Here is a 6,063-nt window from a genome sequence, read left to right as displayed (position 1 = left end):
TTAGAAAGACCTTGCTGGAATTCTGCCACTTCATGTTTGAAGAGGCTACCTCAAGTCTTAAAAAATCATGCCTTGCCTGCAAAATGTGAGAACACAGAAGAAATAACAGTAAGATTGTGTTAAAGAATAGAGACAGCAACCTCAGAATTGTTTTTTTCTGAGAGAATAAGACAAAAATTGGGACATAACTTAAATACCCTTCTGTAGGAAATGCTTCAATATCTTCTATCTTCTCAGCTGTTTCTCATAGATGAAACTAATCCCTGTTGAGGGTTTGATAAACCTCTGTTAATGATGTTTACTCATCACCTGTCTCCTCAGGGACAAGGCTGTTTGGAGCATGACAGAATACATCCCCCTATTCTCAACGTGAGTCAGTGTCACCTTTCTCTCTTTGACCTTTTTCAGAAACTGTGGGAGCATCATTCTTAAATGACCCCAGTGCTCTCTGGCACCTTACTCCCCAGGACAACACTCATTGTTCTATGGATGTGACTAATGCTGAGAACGTCCTCCTAACAGGAAAAAAATACTATAAAGGAAAATACTGACAATTACTGTAGTAGAATAAATAATGATAATATAATGGCAAACAATACACTTCTGCTCAGTGGCATTCTTCCAATTCTCTCTGTTCTTTCTCCTGTTTCCTTTAACTAATCATTGCATTTTAGACCTTAAATTTTCTCATTAGAAACTTTTATGTCTTCCTCAAAATATAGAAATTATTTCCTGAGTTTTCATTGGCCATTTCATAAACTGCATTTCAACCAGGCATTTGCTAATTTATTAAACCATTTCTCAAAGTGTGGGCTGTGGACCGTAAGCATCAGCGTTACCCATACCACCTGTTTCACAATGCAAATATGAGGGCCTCACAAAAAAACCACTGACTTTCTGGGCATATCTTTCTTAACCAGTAATCCAGTTGATTCTTTAGGAGTCAAGAAAGTCTGAGAAATGCTGATGTATTGTCCGTTTGGTGTCAGGCACTGTGCTGGACATTGATATTATCAAAGTAGAATGAGCATTATCTTGAATGGAAACACTTTTTCTGAAAAAAAGATATAAAACCATTGAAAATCAGCAGTGTCTTATTTTTGCAAAATATTATGAAGATCAGAACAATTAGAATTAGGTATACTCAGACTCCTTTAGTATTTGCCAGACAGAAGGTATTAAAATATTATATTTTATTACTTAGAATTGAAATCTGTTTTTTAGGATCTTAGCCCACTGATTACTTGTAAGTAGCCTGTTTAGATTTTACATTGTTATAACAAGATTATTTGCTATCATTAATACCTTATTAACATGTGAGCTAATTTTTACTTAGAACTTTTAAAATAAAGATAAAAGATAGAATCATTTCCCTAACTTTCTCACACAGTCATGCAAGTCTTTCTTGTACTAAGTGTCTAAATTGTGTTAATTAACATGAAAAGATCTGGAATTAGTAATTCCAGTGAGAATTTAGACATGATTCTTGCTCCCACTTAAGTTTTAAAGTCATGTTAAGACCACATGAAACAATTGGAAAATTCACTCATATGAAAAAAAAAAAGTTTATATGTAAAACTTCACAAATTTCACAATTAGTTTTTAAGTCTGAGAGAAATAAAGTACAGTAGCACTGAATCATAAGGTATTTGTGGAAAAAAATGTGGGGGCAAAACAAAGGCATTCTCAGTGGACGGATTGATAAGAACAAATAGATTATTTACCAACAGGGGAGAAAAATCAGAGATTGACAGGTATTATTCTATTTTGTAAGGTCAGATTCCATAACAACCTGTGAAATGGCAGACTTAATAACTGGGTTGATATTTACAACAAGTGATGGACTTTTCTGTGGACCCTTAAAGGCAAACCAAAACCAGCTATAAATTACAAAATGATAGAGGCTAGTCAAGGTATCTGGCATAAAGCTGAATTCTCCAGGTAAAGAATGGAATTTCCAAATTCATATCAGCAGCACAATTTGTAATACCATCAGTTCAAAAAGGTCACCCCGAATCAGATTTTGCAATTCTCAGAAGAGTAGAAATTTAGAGAGTGGCGTAAAAATATGTTGACATGTTTCTTAATTACTCTGTATTTACCATAACTCTGAGCCTAATGTTGTTAAAATTGTGATATTTTACCTTGGAGTAGTTCCAAACTGTGTTTTGCCATACTGAAAAAAAAAGTGTAACTTTCTACTATTGGAATTTAGCAATTGTGAATACATCTGTCTATTACAATCCCAAACTCATAAGAAACTCAGATCCATTTAAGTTGCCTTGCCCAAAATAACTATGTAATTTTTATGTCTAGTCATAAATGTATAATTTTTTACTTAATATTTTTGATAACACCATTCCTTAAACTAGTCCTATCCCCCACAGAGGTCACCTTTATAAACAAGGACATACAGTTTGGTAACGGAGATTTAGGTATTTAACTTCAGGAATGGCTTAAGTCTTGCATTCATGACTTGCCAGCTATGTGCTTTGAAGTCACGTGACTATTCTATACATAATTTCATCTGTGAAATCCAAAAAGTAATCGCTATCTGGTTTTTGACAGTTAAATTATCAACTGAAAAGTGTTTTTCACATAGGACACACTCATTAAAGGTATAAATATTATTATTAGAGGGAAATGTAATTAACCTGGTAGTTTTCAGAAAAACAATATTTTATATATGTAACTCTGATAAAAGCTTTTATTTTCATTAGTTTCATTCAAATAACTAAATCTGTCCCAGGAATAGTTTACAGATATTGTCAGATGCATTTGATATCTGAATTCATATACTAGTCTGAATTTTTTTGAATATTGATTGATTTCAGTTTGTAATGTACTTTGTGGTTTGACATATCTTAACTCCAAAAGTCTCTGGTTGAGGATCCGCAATTATGTTTTTAGTTTCTCCTTTATTCTGTAGCTTAAATGCAATTGACCATGTTTCATTGAGTACTGATTTGTTACTAGTAGAAGACTCTACAGCACTTTTCAGTTTAGTCAGATTCTTCATATACTAATTCAGATGCTAGGAAAAGTTAGAGATTTTACTTCTCATAAGGAGATGTGAAAGAAAGAACTGCACAATGATATATTGTGGAAAATAAAAGTTGGAACAATACAACTTAAAACAAATTGGCCCCCATGCCTGACTTTTGTAGTTGTGTAATCATAAAGAAGTAATTGATGACCCTAGTCTTAGTTTTCTTACCTAGCTTATGGAGGTCATAAGACAATGAACATTTAAAATTGAATATCAGAAATCAAATGTAAATTGGCCTTATGATAACTAGTATGTTCATCATTTATTCTGGCATCTTTTAATTTCTTGGCTCATGTTATTACTTGTTACATCAAACCTATACAATTTTAAAAATTATATCCATTTATTGATTAAAAGGAAAAGACTGAAGAAATTGAGCCACTCGGTAATAGGCATTAGGGAGCAGTTTCAGACCTAAGTTTGTTTAACTTTGAGGTTGAGAGGTAATTTTCTTCAAAACTACCTCTCCATGATAGGGCTATTATAAGAAAAATATACTTGTTTTTTCATTAAATAAAGACAAAATTCAGGGATTCTGTTGAAACTTTTAATTAGATTATGTAGCATTAGTTTTGATGGTTAGGTTTAAAAATATAATTCTTTTAACAAGAAATATATTGCAATGTTTTGATATATTATCCTAGCAACCTTGTTAGGAAGACACCATGAAGTCAGACTGTGTGATTTCACAACCTAGTTTAGTTCTTACCTGCAAGACATTTTTAGGCTAATTATTCCCATCTTAAAATAAGTGATTTGGGGATGGAATTAAATGAGCTAATTGATGAAAAGGGATTTAACTGAGTGTCAGACCTGTCATAAACTCTTAACGTAAGTTCGCTGACATTTTAATATACATAGTAAACTTCTGTTGAATTGAGAAAAATATTTTACTTAAAACCAATCAAAATGGCAGTGGTAGATATGATAATATATGTTTAGAATTTTATTAGTTTTCTTTGGCATCCCGAAAGACACATTTTCAATCTTCCTTCTCAAAGTGTTTGAGAAACCATGTAACTGTGTCCTCACCAATGAATAGTAGGCAGATGTTAACTAAGCTACCTTTGGACCTGAAGGTTTAACACTTCTGCATGATCTCCTGAATTTTTGAGACAGACAACAAAGAAGCATGGGAGGATCCCAACTTGATCATGCCACCTTACTCCTACAATCTTTTGTTTTGTCATTTCTACAAATATGGATATTTTAAAATAAATACTCAACTGTAATTATCCCCAGAAAATTTAATACAACTTCTTGGGCATCAAATAATACTACTACATAAAAGAGTTTTCCAAATTGCCAAAATTATTTTTATAGACTTTACCAGATTTTTGATCCAGTAACAAAATTCATTTAATGTAAGTTATGTTTTGTAACTCTTGCTAAATTTCAAACACATTCTTTATGCCACTGAGAACGACAGAAATAGGTCAGGATTTCATTGTCAGAGTGTCTTGCCTTTTGCATATGCCAATGTTTGCTTCATTGTGCTTTTAGTTAACTTCTTCTTCTATCCTTAATATTCCCTGAGAATAAAAGTTAATTAAAAAGACTGATTAGATATAGACTCTGATTTTGAGTAGACTACTTTAGTTGTTTCTATGTATTTCATATGCTTTCCATCAGGAGGACCCCAATATCTAGGGGGATTTCTTTAGATCAGATGGTGACAGCCTCATTCCCTCTATTATTGGTTCCATCCACTGATGATGGTTGGCTAATCTATAAATTTTATAATGCACAGTAAGAATGTTCTAATTTCAATCATCCCTTCCACATTTTAAAACTGGAATTCTATCTTCCATCAATTGAAAAACAGTTAGATATAGGACAAATGCATTTAATTAGTTTCCAAATTTATCTTTGCAATGTATTGTATATTTATTTTTTATATATTATGATATATATGATATTATTAAGTAAAAAATGAAGATGGAATGACATTGCTAGTAAAATAGTCCATTTACAGGTGACATTTTAAATGGCAACATGAAACTAAAATTAGCTTTATTTTAGAGAGCTAGATGTTGTTAAAACAGGGATTTCTTTAAAATTTTTATTAATGAGACATTTTAGTCTTTAAAATTAACAAAAACTGATTGTAAACTAATCACTGACTGAAACCTACATCTCTTAAGAAATGTATTAATATAAATTTCAGTACATTTTTGAGACAGGTAAACAGGAAAGTTATTGCAAAAATTTAGACAACAAAACAGCTGGAGGCATGAAAAGAAAAAGAATCCTGCATGAATACCTTGCTATATGTAATTTATTTAAGAACAATTCACAGGTTTTAATAGCTTTCTTAAAGTTCCATTTTAGTAAGATTTTGGTGAAACTTAGGCTATTACTTTAAAACAAATATCCTAAGAACATAGCCAGATGGACTTACATAAATAGTAGATACTAATGTAGACAAGTATTTTAAAAGAGTTAATTACTCTTTTTATTAAATACTGGAGTTAAATACTCCACTATTTTATAAGAATGAAACAAAAACAGCACCACAACAACATAAAAGGTGTTTACCTTAATGTATTATAAACACCAGCAGTGAGTTCCATGTAACATCTTGCACTTCTGAAGATGTGTAAGTATATTAAGGAAGATTCTTATCTTAGAACTCATCAGATTCACGTTAGCATGCTTGATACTCTTAAGCACACCAACAATACACAGCATTTGTTTTCAGGGATGTTTTTACCTCTTATGCTAGTTTCAGAAAGCCCAGATCTAAATAATTCCTAAGTAATGCTTTTGCAGCTCGCTTTGTAATTTTTTATTTTGAGCATTACTAAAACCTTTTTAGATAGTGGTTATATTATTATTCTTATTTTACTGATGCAAAAATCAAGGTATGTGTAGTGACATGTCTTACCAAATGTCACCTGTTTAGTATGAGGCCAAACTGGATTTCAAATGCTAAATTCATTCCTCTTACCATCTTCTGCTTCCCGTAATGAAGACTAATTATCTTTGTGTTGCAAATGTAAATTTATAAGTGC

The sequence above is a fragment of the Sapajus apella genome, unplaced genomic scaffold (genome assembly GCF_009761245.1).
Source record: "Sapajus apella isolate SASKATOON/1434 unplaced genomic scaffold, GSC_monkey_1.0 scaffold14, whole genome shotgun sequence".
Taxonomy (NCBI): domain Eukaryota; kingdom Metazoa; phylum Chordata; class Mammalia; order Primates; family Cebidae; genus Sapajus; species Sapajus apella.
Note: the sequence above shows the minus strand (reverse complement) of the source record.